The sequence below is a fragment of the Haematobia irritans genome, chromosome 4, assembly GCF_050003625.1.
Source record: "Haematobia irritans isolate KBUSLIRL chromosome 4, ASM5000362v1, whole genome shotgun sequence".
In the NCBI taxonomy this organism is placed as follows: domain Eukaryota; kingdom Metazoa; phylum Arthropoda; class Insecta; order Diptera; family Muscidae; genus Haematobia; species Haematobia irritans.
The window spans coordinates 175951378-175962606 of record NC_134400.1 but is presented as its reverse complement, the minus strand read 5'-3'; positions in this window follow the sequence as shown (position 1 = coordinate 175962606).

The following is an 11229-nucleotide window of genomic DNA, read 5'->3' as shown; positions in this document are numbered from 1 at the left end:
CCCAGATTTGACTTGCGGAGCCTCTAAGAGAATTACATTTTATCCGGCCCAGCTGAAATTTAGTACATGGTGTAAGTATATTATCTCTAACAACTATGCAAAAATTAGTTCACATCGGTTCATAATTATATATAGCCCCCATATAAACCGTTCCCCCGATTTGGCTTGCAGAGCCTCTGAGAGAAGCAAATTTCATCCGATCCGGCTGAAATTTGGTACATGGTGTAAGTATATGGCCTCAAACACCCATGCAAAAATTGGTCGAAATCGGTCCATAATTATATATAGGCCCCATATAAACCGATCACCAGATTTGACATCCGGAGCCTCTTAGAAGAGCAAAATTCATCCGATTCGGTTTAAATTTGGTACGTAATGTTAGTATATGGTATCCAACAACCATGCAGGAATTGGTTCATATCAGTCCATAATTATATATAGCCCCCATAGAAACCGATCCCCAGACCTGACCTCCGGTGCCTTTTGGAGTGACAAAATTCATCCGATTCGGTTGAAATTTGGTTCGTTGTGTTAATATATGGCCTCAAACATCAATGCAAAAAGTGGTCGAAATCGGTCCATAATTATATATAGCCCCCATATAAACCGATCCCCAGATTTCACCTCCGGAGCCCCTTGGAAGAGCAAAATTCATCCGATTCGGTTGAAAGTTGGTTCGTGATGTTAGTGCATGGTATCCAACAACCATGCAGGAATTGGTTCATATCAGTCCATAAATATATATAGCCCCCATATAAACCGATCCCCAGATTTCACCTCCGGAGCCCCTTGGAAGAGCAAAATTCATCCGATTCGGTTGAAAGTTGGTACGTGATGTTAGTATATGGTATCCAACAACCTTGCAGGAATTGGTTCATATCAGTCCATAATTATATATAGCCCCCCTATAAACCGATCCCCAGATTTGACATCCGGTGCCTTTTGGAGTGATAAAATTCATCCGATCCGGCTGAAATTTGGTACGTGGAGTTAGTATACGATATTTAACAACAATGCCAAAAGTTGTCCATATCAGTCCATAATCATATATAGCCCCCATATAACCCGATCACGAGATTTGGTTTTGGAGCCTCTTGGAGGAGCAAATTTCATCCGAGTCAGTTGAAATTTGGTACATCGTGCTAGTATATGGCCGTTAACAACCATTCCTACCGAGGTCCATATCGGTCTATAGTTATATATAGCCCTCAGATAAATCGATTCCCAATCACACAAAAATTGGTCCATATCAAGTTCATATAAGCGACCCCCATATTTCAATTCAATTTTTCTACTAAATACCACGTATGGACTAACTCACAATTTAGAAAACTATGTTAAGAAGTTTTAAGATACCTTGCCATCGGTAAGTAATACCACAACCCAAGTAATTCGACTGTGGATGACAGTCTTTCGTAGAAGTTTCTACGCAATCCATGGTGGAGGGTACATAAGATTCGATCTGGCCGAACTTACGGCCATATATACTTGTTTCCGGATTGGGACAAAGAAATGAACATTTACACAGTCCCCATAGCGTATTCAGGAGAACATTGCCAAACATATGGGTAGTCAAAAAAGACTTTTAAAATTTCAACTTACTTTTGTTTGGACGCCACCATAGAATGGAGGTATAATGAGTTTGCCATACCGTTTGTAACATTTAAAGATATCGATTTTCGACTAACTAGCGACTAATCTAAGGACGCCCGTCCGTCTATTGAAATCACACTAACTTCCGAACGAAACAAGTTATAGATCTGGAACTTGGTTCATGAAAATGTTTCAATGGAAATATTGCGTTATGAAAAATATTTTTGGCTTAATTTTAATTTAAATGTTTTTTTTTAACCATCAGTAACTTATCACTACCGATATAACATATCCTTGAATTAGTACTGCACATTTATCCATGATAAGCAAAATATTAATGAGATTTTCCAAAAACTATAGAAAAACTTTAAAATAATTGATTTATATTTGCCATAGTATGCTTTTAAGATACTAATTGGAATTATAGACTGAAAATATCAAGGATGTTCACATATTTTAATTCAAGTAAAAATGACTTTTAATTGAATAAATTTAGCTTCGCACAATACTTCGTTCCTTTGTTTCGTTGTAGATTAAGTTTTGTATGAAGAATGAACAACTTTCCGACATCCATTAATAGGTATATTAACCAAGTGGGCGGAGGTACACAGCAAAAAAAAATTATAACCAGTATATTACCAAAACAAAAAACTAACGAAATGTCCGATTAAAAATCATCCAACGAAACTACATACGAGGGCGGTTCGGAAACATCTGAAAGAGAAGTTTCCGAATACACCTAGACCTCGCTTTGCGTCGCAGATACGTTCCAAAAAAACACGACGCAAAATGAATTATGAGTTTCTATGGCAAACCATGCAAAGATTGGAGACAGATAACAACGATAACAACAACGCAACGTCGAAAATCTAACGACGCAAAATGAAAACTAGTACTAATTCAGCAACGATGCAACTTCGAAACAACGCAAAACGAAACGACGCAAAGCGAGGTCTAGGTGTAGTTAGTTTGTCAAAAATATTTTTATTTTTTAATATAATCTCCTGAAACTTCAATACACTTAGTCCAATGCTTTTCTAGCAATTATATCCCTTGATTAAAATAGTTTTCCACAACTGTAATTGCATCTTCATTTGAGGTAAAACGCTTGTCAGCAAGGATTTTTTTTCACTGGGAGCTAAATCAGGAGAATAAGGTGGGTGGTCAAGCAACTCGTACCTGTTAAAACACTCTTGTGCGCTGGTGCGTTTTCTTGATGAAAAATTATTATACCCTCCACCATAGGATGGGGGTATATTAACTTTGTCATTCCGTTTGTAACACATCGAAATATTGCTCTAAGACCCCATAAAGTATATATATTCACCCGATCCGGCTGAAATTTGGTACATGGTGTTAGTATATGGTCTCTAACAACCATGCAAAAATTGGTCCATATCGGTGCACTTTTACGTATAGCCCCCATATAAACGGACACCCAAATTTGGCTTGCGATCGCTCTAAAAGAAGCCAATTTCATCCGATCCGGCTGAAATTAGGTACATGGTGTTAGTATAGGGTCTCTAACAACCATGCAAAAACTGGTCCATATCGGTCCATAATTACATATAGCCCCCATATAAACCGATCCCCCGATTTGGCTTGCGGAGTCTCTAAGAGAACCAAATTTCATCCGATATGGCTGAAATTTGGTACATAGTGTTAGTATATGGTCTCTAACAACCATGCAGAAATTGGTCCACATCGGTCCATAATTATATATAGCCCCCATATAAACCGATCCCCCGATTTGGCTTGCGGAGCCTCTAAGAAACGAAAATTTCATCCGATTCGGCTGAAATTTGGTACATGGTGTTGGTATATGTTCTCTAATAACCATGCAAAAATTGGTCCACATCGGTCCATAATTATATACAGCCCCCATATAAACCGATCCCCCGATTTGGCTTGCGGAGCCTCCAAGAAACGAAAATTTCATCCGATTCGGCTGAAATTTGGTACATGGTATTGGTATATGTTCTCTAATAACCATGCAAAAATTGGTCCACATCGGTCCGTAATTATATATAGCCCCCATATAAACCGATCTCCCGATTTGGCTTGCGGAGCCTCTACGAAACGAAAATTTCATTCGATCCGGCTGAAATTTGGTACATGATGTTGGTATATGTTCTCTAATGACAATGCAAAAATTGGTCCATATCGGTCCATAATAATATATATAGTCCCCATATAAATCGATTCCCAGATTTATCCTCCGGAGCCTCTTGGAGGAGCAAAATTCATCCGATCCGGTTGAAATTTGGAACATGGTGTTAGAATGTGGTATCTAACAAATACGCAAGAATTGGTCCATATCGGTCCATAATTATATATAGCCCCCATATAAACCGTTCCCCAGATTTGATCTCCGGTGCCTCTTGGAGGAGCAAAATTCATCCGATCCGGTTGAAATTTGCAACGTGATGTTAGTATAAGGCCGCTAATATCCATGCCAAAATTGGTCCATATAGGTCTATAGTTATATATAACCGATCCCCAATCACACAAAAATTGGTTCATATCGGTTGATATTCATGGTTGCCACTCGAGCCCAAAATAATCTACTAAAATTTTATTTTTATGGAAAACATTGTCAAGATGTTATTTCTATAGAAAATTTTGTCTAAATTTTATTTCTATAGAAATTTTTTTCCAAATTTTATTTCTATAGAAAATTTTTTCCAAATTTTACTTCTATAGAAAATGTTGTCAAATTTTATTTCTATAGAAACTTTAAACTTAATTATATACGTATTTAATCGGCCTTTTTTAGTTTAATATATACTACGTATGGACTACCTTGTAATTTAGAAGACGGTGTTAGGAAGTTTTAAGATACCTTGCCATCGGCAAGTGTTACCGCAACCCAAGTAATTCGATTGTGGATGACAGTCTTCAGTAGAAGTTTCTACGCAATCCATGGTGGAGGGTACATAAGCTTCGGCCTGGCCGAACTTACGGCCGTATATACTTGTTTTTTTTTTTGTGGTAAGCCAGGGCGTTTTTCTCGAATTTGTACATTTATCCAAAAGGTTGCAATAGTACTCTGAATTTATTGTTTTACCCTTTTGCAGATCAGTCAATCAATAAAATACCTTTGAAGTCCCAAAAAACCGTTGCCATAACCTTACCAGCCGATTGAATTCATTGGGGCACTTTCTCCAGCTCCATTCCATTGTTTGGATTGTTATTTTGTCTCTGGAGTATAGTGGTGGATCCACGTCTCATCAATAGTTATGAAACGATGCTTAAAATCCATTTTGTTTCGCTTAAAACGTTCCAAACAAGCTTGAGAAATGTTCATTCTTATGCGTTTTTGATCGACTGTTGACAAATGCGGCACCCATCTTGCAGAAGGCTTTTTCATCTGTACACTGTTAGAAAAATAGGTTTTTCATATGTTCCGATATAAACAAAATCTGTTACGTGCATAATTTTTAAACACAATATATTTAAGTGTTCCTAACTATGTTCCTAAACTAACACTAAATGTTTGGGACACATATGTTAATATGTTAGAATATATTATGTTTGGGGGAATGAATGTTTCATAAAAATAATATGTGTGAATGTAAAGGAATTTAAATTTACAAATTTCGAGTAAACATATATATGTTGTGATAATTTATTCAGAGAACGACAGAGAGAGAGAGAGTATAGAGAACGAAATAGAGATGGAAACCGGGAGGTTTCACGAAAGATATCAACATAACACAACGAGAGAATCAAAAGAGAGCAATTTCTGCAAAACTGCTTGTATGTTGTTTCGTAAAACTGTTTTATGATAAGGCCAAAAATTTGAATTATTAATACAAGTAAGGAAAGTCTAAAGTCGGGCGGAACCGACTATATTATAACCTGCACCACTTTGTAGATCTAAATTTTCGATACCATATCACATCCGTCACATTTCTTGGGGGCTATATATAAAGGTTTGGCCCAAATACATTCATTTACATATTACTCGATCTGGACAGAATTTGATAGACTTCTACAAAATCTATAGACTCAAAATTTAAGTCGGCTAGTGCACTAGGGTTGAACACAATGTTAGTAAAAACATGTAAGGAAAGTCTAAACTCGGGCGGGGCCGACAATATTATACCCTGCACCACTTTGTAGACCTAAATTTTCGATACCATATCACATCCGTCAAATGTGTCGGGGGATATATATAAAGGGTTGTCCCAAATACATACATTTAAATATCACTCGATCTGGACAGAATTTGATAGACTTCTACAAAATCTATAGAATCAAAATTAAGGTCGGCTAATGCACTAGGGTGGAACACAATGTTAGTAACAAAAAGGGAAACTTTTAAATCTGAAGCAATTTTAAATCTGAAGCAAGACTTTGATTAAAAAAATGTGTTCACGGACAGACGGACATGGCTATATCGACTAAGGAGCCCACCCTGAGCATTTTTGCCAAAGACACCATGTGTCTATCTCGTCTCCTTCTGGGTGTTGCAAACATGTGCACTAACTTATAATACCCTGTTCCACAGTGTGGCGCAGGGTATAAAAAGTGTTGTTCCACCAAGACAACGCACCGTGCAGCAACTCATTGAGAACGATGGCAAAAATTCATGAATTGGGCTTCGAATTGCTTCCCCACCCACCGTATTCTCCAGATCTGGCCCCCAGCGACTTTTTCTTGTTCTCAGACCTCAAAAGAATGCTCGCTGGGAAAAATTTGGCTGCAATGAAGAAGTGATCGCCGAAACTGAGGCCTATTTTGAGGCAATACCGAAGGAGTACTACCAAAATGGTATCAAAAAATTGGAAGGTCATTATAATCGTTGTATCGCTCTTGAAGGCAACTATGTTGAATAATAAAAACGAATTTTCCCAAACATGTTATGCTAGTTTATGAACATTATATGCTTGCACTTAAAAATATTGTGTTAAGAAATTTGAGTTCCAAACATATAAGTTTTACACCCAAACATAAAGGTTATATTTAAAATAACTTCGCCCACTTGGTTGATTCACCAATGGCTGCAGGAAGATATTTATTCTTCACACCTAATGTACAACGATACAAGGCAACTAAGTATGCTGAGGTAACTTTATTCAATTAAAAGTCTATATTAATTCAATTCTTCTATACGAAATATGTGGACATATGCGTCATTGATATATTGATAATTTTCCATTGTTAGGTAGTACGGATAAGAGCAACATCTAATTTCAATTAGCATCCTAAAAGCATTCCGTTGCATATATAAATCAATTATTGTAAAAATTTTCTACAGTTTTTGGAAAATCTAATTAATATTTTCGTTACCCAGGATTAAAATATGCACAACTAATAGGATAGTTATGTGGCTAGTGATATTTTACTGACGCAATTCAAATGCATGTATTATCCATTTTGGTAAGAGTCATTGGGAGGATGCTTAGTTTCCACTGCCGTATGGATGAAGATGATTTTAATCAATTACCCTACATAGATAATTACTTGAGGAGAAAAACTGTTTACCAAGCAGGGCTGTGGGGTCGAAGCCGGAGTCTAAAAATTTTTGATGGATTCGGAGCCGGAGTCGTAGAAATTTAGCTCGACTCCAACACCGATGAAAATTTGAAATACACTTCATATTTTTGCAACCAAACAAATATTTAGATTCCATTTTAGTCCTTCAATCGTACAACGAAATGGAAGTCGTGGAATAAAGCATTTGCCCCTCGCAAGTGGGTTGCAGACCATGCAATGTGCGTTGATGTGGGTGAAATTCCACGGTTTGATTCTAATCGCACACGCAAAAAAATTCTTTCCTCCCAAACGAAATTTTAGACAAACAAATATCACTTCCCATTTGCTTTTCGCTGTAAGAAGGTTTGTTTGGATGAAAATAATATATTTTTTTGATTTTGTGCTGACTCTTTTACAGGATATAAAAATAATTTCATAAAGACTAGCACCGCAATTTTAGTTTACATTCTGGTTAATTGCATCTTCCCTCACATTAAAGGGTTATACGGTCAAAATTTGGTCAATATAAACTTCACGTATTTCTTTCAATTTTGCATTTAAAAAACCTGAACACCGCTCATTTTGAAGGTGTGTGTGTGTGTAGAATGTTGCTCCTATTTTGATTTTGGAATTCACTCTTCAGTTGTCAAAATGCCGTCCAAGCAAGAAGAGCAGCGTATCAAAAGTTTGCTCGCGCATCGCGAAAATCCGAGCTACTCGCACGCAAAGCTGGCAAAATCGCTAAAAGTTGCTAAATCAACCGTTACAAATGTAATTAAAGTGTTTGGGGAACGTTTGTCGACAGCCAGGTAGTCTGGATCGGGGGGAAATCGAAAACCGGAAGCCGCTGAGACGACAAAGAGAGTTGCCGGTAGGTTCAAGCGAAACCCTAACCTCTCTCTTCGAGATGCCGCAAATAAGCTGGGTGTATCGTCTACAACCGTGCATCGAGCCAAAAAACGAGCCGGGTTATCGACTTACAAGAAGGTAGTGACTCCAAGTATCGATGATAAACGAAATACGACGGCCAAAGCGCGATCCCGAAGGCTGTACACGACGATGCTGACGAAGTTTGACTGCGTGGTAATGGACGACGAAACCTACGTCAAAGCCGACTACAAGCAGCTACCGGGACAGGAGTTTTATACGGCAAAACGAAGGGGAAAGGTAGCAGATATTTTCAAGCACATAAAACTGTCAAAGTTCGCAAAGAAATATCTGGTTTGGCAAGCCATCTGTACCTGTGGCTTGAAAGCAGCATTTTCATAGCTTCCGGGACTGTCAACCAAGAAATTTACGTGAAAGAGTGTTTGAATAAACGTCTGCTGCCTTTCCTGAAGAAACACGGTTGTTCCGTACTGTTTTGGCCGGATTGGGCATCTTGTCATTACGATAAAAAGGCCAACGACGTGCAGGTGGTTCCCAAGGACAAGAACCCTCCCAACACGCCAGAGCTCCGCCCAATTGAGAAATATTGTCAAGCGGAACCTAATGAAGACCAAAAAAACTGCTAAGGACGAGCAGCAGTTCAAGGCAAACTGGCTTTCTGCGGCGAAGAAGGTGGACAAGGTGGCTGTACAAAATCTGATGACAGGTGAGGCGTGAGGCCCGGCAATTCGGATTTGAAAAGGGAAAGCCTAACTGAATATTTTTCCTGAATTTTATACTAATTGAACTTTATTTAACAGAAGCATATGTTTAGTTGACCACCGTGAAGTAATGGTTAGCATGTCCGTCTTGTATACAAAGGTTCGTGGGTTCAGTTCCTGCTTCGACCGAACACCAAACAGTTTTTTTATACCTTCTACCATAGGATGGGGGCATATTAACTTTGTCATTCCGTTTGCAACACATCGAAATATTGCTCTAAGACCCCATAAAGTATATATATTCTGGGTCGTGGTGAAATTCTGAGTCGATCTGAGCATGTCCGTCCGTCTGTTGAAATCACGCTAACTTCCGAACGAAACAAGCTATCGACTTGAAACTTGGCACAAGTAGTTGTTATTGATGTAGGTCGGATGATATTGCAAATAGGCCATATCGGTCCCCTTTTACGTATAGCCTCCATATAAACGAACCCCCAAATATGGCTTGCGATTGCAAGTTTCATCCGATCCGGCTGAAATTTGGTAAGTATATGGTCTCTAACAACTATGCAAAAATTGGTCCACATCGGTCAATAATTATATATAGCCCCCATATAAACCGATCCCCCGATTTGGCTTGCGGAGCCTCTAAAAGAAGCAAATTTCATCCGATCCGGCTGAAATTTGGTACATGGTGTTAATATATGGTCTCAAACACCCATGCAAAAATTGGTCGAAATCGGTCCATAATTATATATAGCCCCCATATAAACCGATCACCAGATTTGACCTCCGGAGCCTCTTCGAAGACCAAAATTCATCCGATTCGGTTGAAATTTGGTACGTGATGTTAGTATACGGTATCCAACAATCATGCAGGAATTGGTTCATATCAGTCCATAATTATATATAGCCCCCATATAAACCGATCCCCAGATTTGACCTCCGGTGCCTTGTGGAGAAGCAAAATTCATCCGATCTGGTTGAAATTTGGTACGTGGGGGTAGTATATGATATTTAACAGTCATGCCAAAAGTGGTCCATATCAGTCCATAATCATATATAGCCCCCATATAAACCGATCCCGATAGTTGGTTTTGGAGCCACTTGGAGGATCAAATTTCATCCGAGTGAGTTGAAATTTGGTACATTGTGCTAGTATATGGCCGTTAACAACCATGCCTAACTAGGTCCATATCGGTCTATAGTTATATATAGCCCTCAGATAAATCGATCCCCAATCACACAAAAATTGGTCCATATCAAGTTCATAATTGTATATAACCCCCATATAAGCGACCCCCATAATTCAATTCTGGCTCTCTACCACGTATGGACTAACTCACAATTTAGAAAACGATGTAAAGAAGTTTTAATATACCACACCCCAAGTAAGTCGATTGTGGATGACAGTCTTTCGTAGAAGTTTCTACGCAATCCATGGTGGAGGGTACGTAAGATTGGGCCTCGCCGAACTTACGGCCGTATATACAATTAACTTTTTAATCAAAATTGGAAGACTAACTCAGTTAAACAAAATGATTGATTTTTTTTTTAATTTTTAATAAAAAGTCTGTTAAAATGTGATGGATTTTTTTAAATTAAAAGTTTATTTCAAACACCAAATTGTTTAATTAAGCTAAAAACATTAACCCACATTTTCAGGAAGCTCCGTTAGTGCTACGTTAGCTAACGAACTTTTAAACCGTACTATGGACATGCCTGTCATCTTGTCTATATATTTCATATGCCAGTTAGGAACTTAACTGCTAAACATTTTTCAGTTAAAGTTAACCGGAGTGAAGATATTTCGATTTTACTTTCTGCTAACTGGGAGTTAAAGTCTAACGGAGATACATGAAAATGGCCGTAAGTCAGATAAGATAGTATTTACAATTTCAGGCATATTAGATAAAAACCTACGGATTCTAGAAGCCCAAGAAATAATATCGGAAGTTCGGTCTATATGGGGGCTATATCAGAACATGGTCCGATAATCACCATTTTCGGGACACCTCTTTATGATCCTAAAATAACTCTTGATTTCCAATTTCTGGCAAATTAGATAAAAATTACAGCTTCTTTAAGCCCAAGACCCTAAATGGGGCGATCGGTTTATATGGGAGCGCTATATCAGGACCTGGACCGATATAGCCCATCTTCGAACTTGGCCTGCGTGCAAACAAAAGATTCTGTGCCAAATTTTAGGACGATAGCTCCATTATTGAAGACTGTAGTGTGATTACAACAGACGGACATGCTTATATAGTTGTAGAATTTCTCCCTGATCAAGAATATATATACTTTATATAGTCGGAAATCGATATTTCGATGTATTACAAACAGAATGACAAACTTATTATACCCCTGTCACCATTCTATGGTGGTGGGTATAAAAACATAAAAGTAGCCCATCATAACGCCAAACTAAATGTCAGTAAAAAGTAAACAAATAACATACAAAAATGTTTCTCCCTAATCAAGAATCGGAAATCGATATTTCGATGTGATACAAACGGAATGACAAACTTATTATTCCCCCTGTCACCATTCTGGTGGTGGTTAT